The sequence below is a fragment of the Dama dama genome, chromosome 20, assembly GCF_033118175.1.
Source record: "Dama dama isolate Ldn47 chromosome 20, ASM3311817v1, whole genome shotgun sequence".
In the NCBI taxonomy this organism is placed as follows: Eukaryota; Metazoa; Chordata; class Mammalia; order Artiodactyla; family Cervidae; genus Dama; species Dama dama.
This window is the reverse complement of record NC_083700.1, coordinates 12,196,838-12,210,865: the sequence shown is the minus strand read 5'-3', so window position 1 is coordinate 12,210,865 and position 14,028 is coordinate 12,196,838. Positions and strand designations below refer to the sequence as shown.

At 44.6% G+C, this 14,028-nt stretch overlaps 1 long non-coding RNA gene and 1 other non-coding gene across 2 annotated transcripts in view; both read right to left on the bottom strand.

Annotated features, from left to right (window-relative positions):
- Positions 1-14,028, bottom strand: part of LOC133040564 (uncharacterized) — a 74,770-nt gene that overhangs the window by 24,838 nt on the left and 35,904 nt on the right. The gene's annotated exons all lie outside the window — the stretch shown is intronic.
- TRNAR-UCU (transfer RNA arginine (anticodon UCU)) lies at positions 5,538-5,611 on the bottom strand. The gene has a single exon. It is a non-coding gene; the product is annotated as a tRNA-Arg (tRNA).

Below are 14,028 nucleotides of genomic sequence, written 5' to 3'. Positions count from 1 at the left end.
CAGAAAGTGCCCTGGCCAGGAACACAGCAGCCGACCTCTGGACTCCTATCTCTTCCCAGCTCCCCAGGAATCTGTCTGTTCTCTGGACACCCTGGTTCTCATACCTGGCTTTAAAGCCCAGCATTTCTCCTAGTTGAAAAGACTTCACGTGGCCCTCTCCATGGGGCCTGTGAAACCTTGTTCCCAGAATTGGACTAATGATTCCTGCAGGTTTCTATGCTCAGAGCCCCAGAGAGAAGTCCAGAGCTTCCATAGGGAACACGGGAGAGAGACAGTCCTCTTGGTGGTAATTACTGTAAGAGGCATCATGCATTTCTTACTCCCTCTAGCACTCCACTATGCCCAAGCATTTTCAAGGTATGGAGACATGTGGTCCATGGCTAAGTCCCCCAGAGCCTCACACACGATCTCCAAGAAACTAGCTTGAAACGCTCAATGTGAAGAAGGTTGGTTGGATAAACCATCCGTAAACAAAGGAAGCTAGTGTTTGTTTCTGCACCCATTGTGGATCTACCTATCCAGACCCTTTTCCATTTTACCTTATTTAATTCTAAATAACAGTTGGCTCAGTTTCTAGAATAGGAAGCCAAGGCTCAAGAAACCTAGTGCATGCCCAAAGTTACAGAAGTAGACAGCAGACCTCTGGCGCAGACCCGGGTCCGTGCAGACCCATAGTCGTTTCCTCCGCTAATGCTGGTGTTTCCAGCTCCTCGTATCAGAACACTCCGTCTCACCCACCGTCCATTCGCTCAGGAGAACCATCACAGGACAACATTACATTACAGAAGCAAAAAGATACATCTTCCAAGGAGGACACAAAGAAGTTTAAAGACATTCTGTTCCATTATAATCTATAGAAACTGAAAAAAGACATAAACACTGAAATCATGTTTAGGAGAGTAGATTCCATCTCCTATGGCTTTTAAATGCAAACAAACATGAACATTTTTGCTAATAAGTGGAATCATTGTAAGGACAATAAACTAACTAGTTCCTAGACAAAATATAAATGAACCATGCCAGGCTAGCTCTCCAGAGATGACCCATGACTATTGTGGGTGGACCTTTTCTAGTGGTGTCCCTTGGGAACCCCAGTGCCACACCCGGCTGCTTCCAAAAGGTGTTGCGTCCAACAGACCAGCAAATGTTCCCTTCTCCCCAACACAGGCTATTCTTTACCAACAGTCAAAATTAGCCCTTTAACACATAAATCAGATTCCACCAGTCCTCTGCTCAAACCCACCAATGACTTTTCATTAGCATGAAGGAAAGCTTGATCTACAAGACTTACCACTTGGTCTGCAATAGCCCTGAGGTAGTGATTTGAAAATTTGGTGGAGTATTTTTTTTTTTTTTTTGCTTTGTTTCTTAACGATTGGGACCACTATTAGCTACAGAGAGGAAGGGTACCTGGGATTCATATGTCCTGCAATATGTAGATGTATCTCACACAAAGAAGACTTGCCTCAAGTGGTGTACTTCTTTTGAATGACCTACTGAAAGGCTAGTTGCTGGTATCTGGACCTAAAATCTATCTCATTTTTCCATATAAATACAGTTTTCTGCATGGTTTAAAGTTTCCTAAAATATTCAGGAATGCAAAACGGTGCATGCTTTGCAAGAATATTTAATTTGTTTTGATCATAAATTTATCAACAAGTGTGCATCAGTTTGGAAAATCACAACACTGTTGATGACTGATATTCTTTGTGATATTTATTATATACCTGCACTTTTTTGCGTATCTGCATCTATAGTTATTGCATTGGAGGTGGTTCTTCATATAGGTATAAGACTGTTAGCGTGGCATTTATGTATTAAGACACATAGCATTTATTACATTTCCTTATATTTCAAAAAAGGATATTTTACTGATTTGTTTTAATTATACTTGTAAGTTGTATTACCTACAAATTTCATTGCAGGATAGTAAAGGAAAAGTGAGGAGATACTAGACTTAATACACAAGGCAGAGTTGGCTGTGATGGGGTTGAGTACATTATCCTGTATGACGTGCCCCATATTTTGTTTTTTTTTTTAACCACACTACCATGGCATGTGGAATCTTAATTCCCCAATCAGGGATTGAACCCATGCCCCTTTACTAGAAGCATGGAATCTTAACCACTGCACTGCTAGGGAAGTTCCAGCATGTCCCACGTTAATCTCTGAGCGGGACTCTCTTCACCCCAGTCCAGCCACACTAACTTTGTGCTTTCCCTCAAAGTCGTCAAGCTCATGCCCGCCTCAGGTTCTCTGCTCTTGCTGTTTCTCTGTTTGGAATGCTCATCATTTGGATTTCATCAGGCTCTCTTGCTTCATTTACTCTTCACTCACATGCTACCTCCTGGGAAAGTCTTCCGTGACCACCAGGCTTCACATCACTCTTTTATCATCGATTCCTCCAGCAGGTATCTCTACCTACAATTCTATCATAATATTATTTACCTACCTATTCTTTGTCTCTGTCGCAGAAATATGCACTCCATGAGGGAAGTGGGAAATGCTATTTTGGATCCCTGTGCCTGGAAAGTGGCATAAAGTGGGTGCTTGATAAATATTTGTAAAGTGGATGAATTAATGCAAGAAGACATTGCCTGTGCTCCTGATCCCTAGGAGCTATGGTTCTTTCTCTTTCTTACCTACATAATTTATAGCCAATCTAAGTCAGCATTAATTCTTTCAAACATATCCATCAAATGCTGACCATATTTCAAGCAGTGAGAATACAATAATAAATAAGACATATCCTGTCTGCACACTTTGTAATTAATGGTCATTTTCAGTACCGGTGAAGCATTTGAGTCCTACAGTGAAGTGACTTTATTAAAAAAAAAAAAATCCACCCATTTCTATTTTACATTCTGAATATCTTTAAAATGTAATACTTATGATATTCATAAATTAAAAATTCTCTCTCTTGTGTTAAGAAAAATGTTGCTAGCACATATATAGGAATTTTTACCAATGTGGAAAATCTTGCCACTGGTCCTGGCGATGTTCTTCTACAAGTTCCCAAAACATCACCCCTCAGAGGCTGAGGGAGCTAAAAGCTGGGTGATATCTAAATAAGTGGAAGCTCTTAGTTCCCTTCAGTGGTGTAGCCAGCAGGGACCTCTACCTACCTGGCTGAGATGAAGTCACCTATGTAAGGCACAGAGGGGCCATCTGCCCTCTGAAGGACTCCACCAGCTAGAAAGCCCATTCCATCCTATTTGTTAGGGTAGCACAGGTCAGTACCAGCCCCAGCTGGTGGCATACAGCCACCCTGGAGGTTCCAGGCAGGGGCTGATCATTCAGAGCCTGTCATTTCCCTACTCTCTGGCCAGGCACCTTTTCTTCATTCTGAGGAGTGAGACAAAAGCACCCCCCAAACTAACAAAACCTATACGCTCGTACACAGCTCTACAGAGCTATACAGAACTGTACAATGGGCTTTCTCATTCATTTTCACATTTGGAAGATAGATAGTACAACTTTGTTTTAATAAATAAGCAAGTTAAAGATCAGAGAGACTTGGAAACTTGGCAAAGTTGCAACTTAAAACAGGATCTCCTGATTCCAAGTTAGAAAATGGAAACCATTGTCTAGCTACAATCAGGTTCGGCGAATTACCTGTGGAGTTAAATTCTCACTGATATAGAACTTGACCTGAGGAGCTGGCTACATTGCACCCTGATCAAGCACTTAAATGAATCTCGATTCACTGCCTACTTGGGCACACATCCCATCCCAGCTCCCACAATTTCGTAAGGATTACATTTCATAAAGAATACATTCACAGAGAGCGTCCAGAATCGAGAAAAGCTTAGAGTGAGCCATGATGAATGTATACCCTTGTCCCAAACTTTCACAGTGCTAGAAGGACAACCCTCTTACTTTTCAAAACTGTTAGCATTCAGCAGCACCATTATAACAGAATGATGCAGGGGAGTGAGGGGTGGACTAGAAAGATGTAGGTAGTATTCTGGATTATGGCTGAAAACTCTGAAATGCCTCTTCTGTAAACTCCCTCGCTACAACCCTCCACGCCCCCATCCACACACAGGGACCATTTTTTCCTTTCGGGCCTGACCTTAAAGCAAAAAGATCTAGGATAAGCTGAGCTAAAAATAAAAGGCTCCAGAAGGGCTGTCCAGGGATTTCAGGTCCAAAGGCCATAATCCATTGGGCTGTCAGGAAAGAGTTAATGTCAGAACTGGTGTTCCATCAAAGTACCTCAGGAAGGTAAAGCTGTATTGGTTCTTATTGCAAGATTCCTAAGTCCCTTTAAAAGTACCAGACTAACTGCAAAAGAATTTCAGGAGTTTCAGTTTGCTGCAAACACACACAAGCTAAAAAAAAAAAAAAAAAATCAATCTCCTTTCAGAGTTCTCCTGCCTGCCCTATCAATTCCCCACTTCTTAGCATGGGCCGGATTCTCCAATCTCACCCCCTCCAGCTTCTTTAGAGTGCAAGTGACAGCTGCCTGCATGCTCTGGTCACCTGTCCAGAGCCCTGGGAGGGAGAGATGCTGACTCCCCAGCAGTCAGGAGGAGAGGTGAGTCTCCTCAGGTTTCCGGAGTTCACCTGAGGTGGAGGTCAGTTCCCGGCTCAGGCGGTTCCCTCTAGCTAATAGAGGAGAGGCTGCAATATGAAATGCAGAGAGCCAGACCAGCCCAAAATAGAAAACCAATTCGACCAAGCTTCCAATCTTCCTGAATATGGCTCATTAGATGAAACAGGGAAAAAGAGCTGAAGTGGATGCAGGATGAGAGAGTTGGTGAGAAAACTGCTTGCCGGAAACCAAGAATTATGAAAAGAACATTCCGATACAAACCTCAAAGCCTGTCCTGCAAGCAGGAAAGGCTGCGAACTTCTCAGTCCAGACCACTGAAGTATAAGACCTTGGCTTTCTGGAGACAAGTTCATCTGCTGCTGATAATGAGCGTGCTGCTCTGTAGTTTATTCCACTGAGACGAAGAACAATGATTACATCTCACCTTGTAGATGAGGAAGTGAGTGATGAGTTTTAGCATACACACAAAAAGCCTATCCTTTGGAATACAAAAGGATAGCTGACAAAGATAGCATAGGAAATCACCCTCTACAGGACCCCATCCACCTCCTGACCCATCTTGGTCAAGGTGAGTGTTACCTTAGAGGACAATTGGACTTTTCCTTATCAGCATATGGGATGATCTGCCTTTTCATGCGCTCAGAGGTAAAGGAATGGAGCCATAGTGGTTTCAAAACCTATGACCAGGCATCCCGGTCACTCTTTGCGAGTGATTCTTCTGCAAAGCAAAGGATTCAAAGGCTGTGTCAGGCTGAGCGGAGAGATGTAGCAGGCATCTGAGCCTTCACTAGACAATAGAAAATTAATAAGGGAGGAACAGGGAAAGAACAAAGAGGGAGGAGACAGAAAAAGAGGGGAGGTCCAGGATTCCCAAGGAAACAGGTTTTCTTTCTCTTCCCAGAACCCCCAGGGAGGAATAAATATAACTATCAACCTAGCATGATAGCACATAAAATAAAAGAGGTACCTGCCAGGTGACCATCTCTGCCGGGACTCGAACCCGGAACCTCTGGATTAGAAGTCCAGCGCGCTCGTCCATTGCGCCACAGAGACCTCACCACACACACAGCATCAGCACCAGAACTGAAAAAGCACATACCTTCTGCATCACCGAGCCATCTCAGCATCCTGCTCTCTGAGCGGTGGGGGGACAGGGACAGCTGGAAAATCTGGAGTGGAGATCCACCAGCCGGCTCCATCAAAGCTTTTCTCAGTTCCGTGGGTCCTGGGGTCCTCAGGGGATCGGAGGAATGTGAAAGTGGTCATTTCCCCAGTCCCAGAATCTCTGGTGGAGTAGGACAGAGCTAGAGTCTTTGCTCTTCTTTCCTCTCCATCCCTAAGGGAGGTAGGGAGAATGTCTTTCTATTCTCATGCTAATTAAGCAGAGTGCACCCAGTCCAGCAGAGAAAACCCGAAGCCTTCTCTACCTCCACCCCTCTCCCTCACTGTGGTTTCATCCCAGTCCAGCTAGTCTCAGGCAGGGGCTGGGCAAAGCTGGGAGATTTAGGAAAACCCTCGATCCCCAGACAAAGAAGCTGCCTCCGGAAAGAAACAGTGTGAACGGCAGCAGCAGAGACGACAGGGAAACTGGGCTCCAGAAGACAGTGCAGTTCTCAGCTTTGCGCTCTGTATCTACGGAGCCTGGGGGAGAGGGAACGGGAGTCTGATATGATGTTCCTTCAGCATCCTCTCTAGAATTAAGGATGGGAGTGGAGACGGAGCGGTGGTCTGTGTGTTTGAGAGAGAGACAGACAGACAGAGAGGGAAGGTGGGAAGGAGGGCACACGGTGGGAGGGTGAGTGTGGCAGCTCTAATGAAACACAGATGGTCTTCAAGCAACCCTCCACGAATACCTGCCTCCCTTCCCCCACCTTCCCCAGCTCCAAGCCTGCCTTTCTTTCCTCCCAGGACTGTCTTATTTAATGAAAGAGGATTTCTCAGCTGTTTGGGCTTGCTAGAGGTGACCCCAGACAATCAAACTGACCATCACTCCATAACCTTGCATAACGACTTCCATACCTACCCCAGATCAAATAAATCAGTTCCTATTTTTAAAAGCCTTCTAGAGAAAACAATACTACAATCACTGTTTCCGCTATGCCGGTCCTTCTGAAAGTCTAATCTAAGTCCTTCTAACCTCACCTTCCAGCTCATTTTATTCTATTTGATTCCCAGACACATCAGGGGACAACTGGCCTCTGTGTTCCCAATGACAGCACATTGATCGAAAGACTGACTCAGTGTTCATGACCCCACTCCCACTCAAAAGGTTACAACTAGAGTGAAGTGCTGGCTCAGAATCCCCTTCTGCCCAGCCTCAGGGTGTAGCTGGGGCTACAGCTCTGGTCACTACCACCTGCCTCCAACTACAGCTCAAGATACAGGCGATGGCCAAGTGAGAACAGCATCACAATATGAAGGGCGTCAACCAGAAGAGCTTAAAGGGCCCTTCTAACTCGAAGACTGTATCCTAGGGTAAGAGCTTATACTTCCCTACCCATTCCCATAGCCCCAGTGATGGGATCAGGGAGCAAGGCGATGCAGTCAGGCTGGGATGCAAAGGGAAGAGTCTGACACCTGGGGAAAAGCAGCCACTCTAGTCAAGCTTGCCTTTCGTCTAGGACCTAGAGAGAGGAGCTGAGAAAAGTAAAACTGCTTATGCATATTACAAACCTAAAGCAAGGAGCACAGAATGCACCATTCTTCATACTTTTACCCTGGGCAACTCCAAGAATCTGACACATAGGGCTTGGTGCTGGCCAATGTACCACGCTGAGTGGCAAGGTGCTGGCCAGGGAACTCATCAGGAGGTCCACGTGCTCGTAAAGGGAGGCTCCATGCTCAGGCCAGCCATGAGCCCCACAGGCACGAGCAAAAGGAAAGCCTAGGTTATGGGGATACTTCCCACCAGACTCAGTCAGCGTTCTCTGAGACACAACACATCCTCTGCTCTTCATAGAGATTTAGCCCCAGACCCAAGAAATCAACCAGTCCCGAGTTTTGCCCAAAGCTTCACTACCTTAAGAGATTATGCGTTCCCCACAACCTGAATGAACAGCTCCAGTTCTCCAACTCCCTCCAGACCTTCAGTCACCGTTTGAAATGTTCTCATTTGGGGCTAAAGACATACAATGACAAGAGATAATAATGACATGGTCCCACTCTCAAGGATCCTGCAGGTAAATTCTAATCTAGGAACTACTCTGAAAGACGGACAGGAAAAGATGGAACTGGTCTTGCTGTTTGTTGCTGTTCAGTTGCTAAATCCTGTCCGACTCTTTTGTGACTCCAGGGACTGTAGCCCATCAGGCTCCTCTGTCCATGGGATTTCCCCGGCGACAATAATGGAGTGGGTTACCATTTCCTTCTCCGGGGGATCTTTCCAACCCAGGGAGCAAAGCTGTGTATCCTGCTCGGCAGGCAGATTCTTTACCACCGAGCCGCCACCGGGGAGGATGGAATTAGTCTTATTGCCCACCAAATGAAGTGCTGATTTTCCAGGTTCACACTAACCAAAGGGCCAGCTTCAGTAGCAAGCTATGTAGTTTGCTTGCTTCAAAACTCCGAGAATGTGACTTAAATTCTCAATCTTCCATTTCCTCGTTGTAAACTGGGGGCAATAAAAAAATGCTATTGCGAAAGATGAGCTAAGACTTCAAGATGTTGTCCCCCTCCTTCCTCTATCCCATGAGTTATAATTCTTGACTATCTTACCTGAGTTGCCTCCTTCCTCATGAGCACCCTTCCTTTATCCCTTCTTTACTCCCCACCTCAACCTCTCCATTCCAGCAAAGAAACACCCCTCCCCAACAAGAGTTACTCCAGGACCCTTTACACTTAAATTCTATATCAACAAAAATATGCTGGACTTTGTCCAAGGGCTTTTATCAAATAAGAGACATTCCTCTGACGTCTATTATTTCACTTTAAATCCATCAATCAGATAAAGCTTCTTGATAAGTGTGAATAATGTCTCTCAATTAGGTTTTTAATTTAAAAATAAGGAGGGAAACAATCAAAGAAAGTGGTAGTTTTTAAAGGGGAAGGGAAGATAAGGTTAAGCCATCAAAATGATTAAAGACAGTACATCTTTTTCTTCTCTAAGCTAGGTATGTCATTTGTGTTTATGTAAACCCTTAAGAAGATGAGTACATTCTCCATCCAAAAAAAACTTTTGTACTGATTGAATTCTCCAAAGATCTATGACTCAAGCATTACTCATGCCTCTAATTGAATACCACCCTCTGACCCCACAGACACACTGCTGATGCTCACACCTTATTTCATTCATAAAGTGCTGCTGGGATACACGTGGTAAATGCCAGAAACCTCTCCCGCTGGCCTGGAAACAAATACAATTAAATCCCACATCCTACCTTGGCCCTGCTCACAGCTTCCCTATAGCTATACCAACATATCCATGTTTTAAATGCTAAAGGATATTAGATGGAGAAGGACGATGTAACAGTTTAGAGAGTATAGCCTTTACACACTATGCTTTCATCTAGCCCCTGCGGTGTCCCAAATCTTATTCATTCACATGAACGTGGCCACATTCTCCCAAAGTGGTTTCCATATATCGTTTTTCAATGTCCCCAACAACTATCTTATTTTCTCACCCCTAAGAGTCAGCCCATCTCATTCCTCTTGTCAGCACCTCCCAGGGAGGTTGAGAAAGGTGCTTTGCAAGGTCAGGCCTGTGGGGCGAGGCCCTACTCTGGAGAAGTTAGAGGTGCTCAGTTCCTAATTCCCTACTCTTTACAGAAGGCAATAGTGACAAACCCATAGGCAAACAAAGGGTCTTTGGTTCTTCTCCAGACACTGCATCTTTGTTGGACCTTGCTCCCTGTCATTTGTCTGTTTCTCTCACGCATTTTTCTAACCTGTGATAATAAAGTATGTGTGTTCCTAAAGCCTTCTATTTCCTTCCTTCATCATCCAAGACTTCCCTGGTGGCTCAGATGGTAAAGAATCTGTCTGTAATGCAGGAGACCTGGGTTCAATCCCTGGGTTGGGAAGACTGAGTAACTTCCACTTTTTCACTTTCAGTCAAGGAGCTTGACTGTAGATTGCTTTTTCACTCCTCATCTTTTCCCTGTCCTTTAAGTAAAGAGAAGTGAGATAATCCAGGTAATAACTGAGCTTGTAATCAAGCCAAAGGAGCACAAACAGAGAGCAAATTTTGCTTTAATCACAACTTCCAACTTTCAGACACCATTCCAGGTCTAACTCAGTCCCAGTGGGATACCCAGCCCTTTCAAGCTTCCTGGAAAGTAGATCTAGAACCAATCTATTTCAAAAATGGGCTGGACTTCCAATGGGTACTCAAGGTCATAGTGGAGATACCGAGGTCAGCCTCTTGTGGGGGGTGGGGAGAGGTGGTCTGAGGAATGCTGAAGAATCTGGAGATAGAATCTCTCCTTCCTGGTTGCTTCTATCTTCCATCTTTTTCAGCTGACTAGAAAATTTCAGAGAGTATATCTCCAAGGATATGAGATGCTCTGTTTGGTCAAAAAGTATGAGGAAGCTAGCAGTGTCTAACAAAAGAAGAGGAAGTGGGCTGACACATCCCACCAGATCTTTCTGGGAATTTGCTGGGAAATGTTCTCTCAGCTTCACCCAGGTTTTCCCCTCAAATGTGTAATTTCTGGTATTTCCTCTCTACTTCAACACTCTTCTCTTTAAATTCCAGGCTCTCTCATGATTTCCCTGGCAGTCCTGGAGTTAAGACTCTGCACTTCCAATGCAGGGGGTGTGGGTTAGATCCCTCAGGGAACTAAGATCCCACATGCCTTGCAACGCAATCAAAAAAAGAAAAAAGAAAAAAATCAGGCTCTCTATGCCTCCATTGCTAACTCTAAGTCATCCCCTTCTCGTGCGTTCAATATTAACTTCCCTGTCGTACCTTCTCACGCTTCTTCCCCTCACCATCTCCATCAGTTTCTCCTTCTTCCTCGGGGCACATCAACCTTAGTCATTTCCGGATTTAAATGCCCTTTCCCCTCTGTCCACACCGCTCCTCACTCATGTTCATGTCGCTACTTCCCACATTCTGCAGCTGGCATTCCCTAATCCTTTCCCACCCAGTCACTATCTCCTGCAAGGCACAATTTCTTGACCCTTTCCCTATTTATTCTCATCTCCCCTTGGATCCATCTACTCGGAAGACTACTGACCAAGCTCACTGTTCCTGGTCTCCCCCAGACTCCACCCACCACTCCTCTCTGTGTTTGCCTTCCGAAACCACTATCCTGAAGATTTTTAGAGTTTTCCAGCCTCCCAAGCTCCTTGACCCTCACCCTCTCAGTAGACTGTCACTTGGCTCCAGAGTCTTGATTTTGTCTTTCCTTCATCCTCAGGCTCTCTTTTTCCTTCCTCCAGATTTCATTTCCCACATCTCTTTCTTTTCCGCCCATCTTCTTAGCCCAGACCCTTTCTCCTTCTTAAATCTTCAGTTTATAGTTCTTGTTCTGAATTTCCTCTACTCAGTCCATAACAGATCAAGATTCCTGAGGGTTGTCCAGAATGACTTGCTGGTCCTTCCCTTCCTTTCCATTTTCACCTCAAGACATCCTGGAATCTTCCTGTCTCCATGACACACCTGTGTCTCTTCTACTTCTTTGATTGGGGCTCTGTGCACCACTGCCTTTAAAACCGGGAGGCCCTGAATACGGCCCTGCTAATCCCCATGGCACTGAGTTACCAGAGGACGGGCTGGCAACTTGGCTTCTTAATCTTCATAGTGACACGGGGCCCTTGGTTCTTAAAAGGTCAAATGCTCTAGGCTAGAGGTCAAAGAATTAGAAGCTGGATCCCTAAAATGCCAATTACTCTGTCGTCATTGGCCAAGGGATTCAAGAACGTTGGTTTTGCCTAATATTAGGAGTAAAGTGGGCTTTCTTTCTCTTTTGCCTACCTCAGCTCCACCTCCCGTTCTGCCAGGAGGAAACCTTGACGTGAACACAGCAAGGCAGACTCCGTAATGGCTGGATGAGAAAGGTACTCATCGTTTACAATACATCAGTAATTAAACCAAAAAGTACATCCGTGAAAGTTTCAACTCCAGGAACTAAATTTGTCCTTATATAAGGACCTTCTGCTTGACAAGCGATCTTTGTCGTTATTGTAGCTGTTGTTGTTCAGTCACTAAGCTGTGTCCAACTCCTTGTGACCCCATGAACTGCAGCATGCCAGGCTTCCCTGTCCTTCGCCATCCCTTGGAGTTTGCTCAAGTTCACGTTCATTGAGTCGGTGATGCCCGTGACAAGCCATAGCAACATCTATACCATACAGTTTATCCTTACACGACGGTCCATTGCTACCTACAGAAGACTGGGGCTTCTAAAGCCGGAGCGAGACATCACTCAGTCCCCAGCCTGGAAACAGGGCCAAGGGGAAGCATTTTTCCTGGAGTGAACGAGCTGATCTCCTCCAGGTCCAGTTTCTCCTCCTTTAAAAAGTGGTCCTTCCTCATGCTACCCATCTACGATTCTAAGAACCATTGTTAACAATAGACATAATGATGATAAAAGGATTTCAAATTTTTTATCTCATTTTATCATCAGAACAGCCCGAGCTTATGGGAAAAGTGATTATCCTTGCACTCCTTTTACAAAAGAAGAACCTTGATGAAAGACACGAAGTGACACGCCCAAGCTTACTCAGCTCGGAAGTGGTGGGGCTGAGGAGCCGTGTCCTGACTCCGTCATCACTCCACAGAAGTCACCACTCCACAGAAGGCATCCACCGAGAGGCAGGGGATGCCCAAAAGATTCGCCCCAGGAAGTGAGATTCTGAGAACTGTCCCCGCCTTTGTGTTCAGAGGGTGACAGCCCAAGGAAGGACAGGAGGGTCAGGTGGGCCACAGGGCAGAGGAGGAGACAGAGGCTATGGTGTTTAGAAGGCAGACAGCAGCCTTGGGTAAGGCAGCTCTATGTAGGCCCCCTTTAGTGGCTCACTCCCCTTTCAGCCACCTTAAGAAAAACACAGGAAACTTATCTGCCCTCCAGATAAATAAAGTAACTTCCTCGAGATCAGTCAGTCATTCACAAAGCTGACCCTCAATTCCAATTTTTCTGACTCCTGCTTTGGTACCTTTTGTTTTAATCAATCATCAAAACATCTTTTAATGAAATACATCAAATAACAGGTAGGTGAAAACACATTATAACAGATTCAGTCCTTAGATAAAACATAGCACTCATTCATCTCACATGGAGGCAACATTTAAAAAAAGGTTGTTTTTTTTTTCCAGGACGTCTCTGGCGGCCCAGTGGCTATGACTTTGTGCTCCCAATGCAAGCGGAGCAGAGGTTCAATCCCTGGTCGAGGAATTAGATCCCACATGCCAAAACTAACGCGTGGCACAGCCAAATGAAAAAACCAGAAAAAACATTTCCTTGTAATGAGAACTCTTAGGATGTACTCTTAACTTCATATGTAACAAAGAGCAGTGTTAAACTTCAGTGCCATTTTTATTCCTTTATGGTATCACTGAATCACTCTTGAATCTTCAACACAGTCGCTATGCGTTGGGAAGGGGAAGGGGAGGGAGAAGAAGACCAAAATGCCAAAATCAGTTAAGTATTCAGTCTTAACTGATAAATTAGAAAATCAAAAATATTGAATAAACTCTTCCCAGGACCACTGAAGATTCCAAATGGAAAATGAGTTTAAAATTATTGTCTCATTTTTAACCTTATGCATCAGTTGAATTTTTACCACATGCTCTTATGACACTAATAAATTTTTTAAAATAGATGGAAGATTAAATTGATAATGCTAAGTGAGTACATGCAAGCTCTTTATTTTCTATATTTCTCTAGTCTATAATTTTTGCCAACCCTCTCCATCTGTAATTACATAGATTAGTAAACTTGTGACCATAGAAATTAAATTACTTATCCAAAATTACAAAAATAGACTAACCATTACGGTGCAATTGGAAAACTGCAGACTTTAAAGTCGGGATTGACCAAGGTTTGAATCTCAGTTCTCCAACTTACTATGTGATGGCGGGCGCCACGGGGCACCTAAATGAACCTCTCTGAGGTTTGAATTACTCTTCTGATTTCCAAAGTGCACACAAATAATAATGCCTTGAAGGAGTAAATGAGATAAAGGATGAGAAAATCCTCAGCAGACTACTGCTGGGTACTCTCCATTTTTATAGAGAAGAGCTTAGGCTCAGGCATTCTTCCCTTACCCCCTACCCATTCCTCAAATGACCTCAACTGGGGTAATGCAAAAATGCCCTCGCCAAATTCGATAGTCTCACTTCACCTTTCTGCAGCATTTCACACCACTGACCACACCTCTGTTCTCTCAAAAATGTTCGCTCCCCTGGTTTCTGAGACATACATTACTCTCTTCTCATCTGCCACCTACTTCTCAATGGCCCCCCCGCCCCACCACACCAGGCTTTCTTTTTCAGCCTCCTTCACGAGCCCCTCTTCCTCCTTCTTAAAATC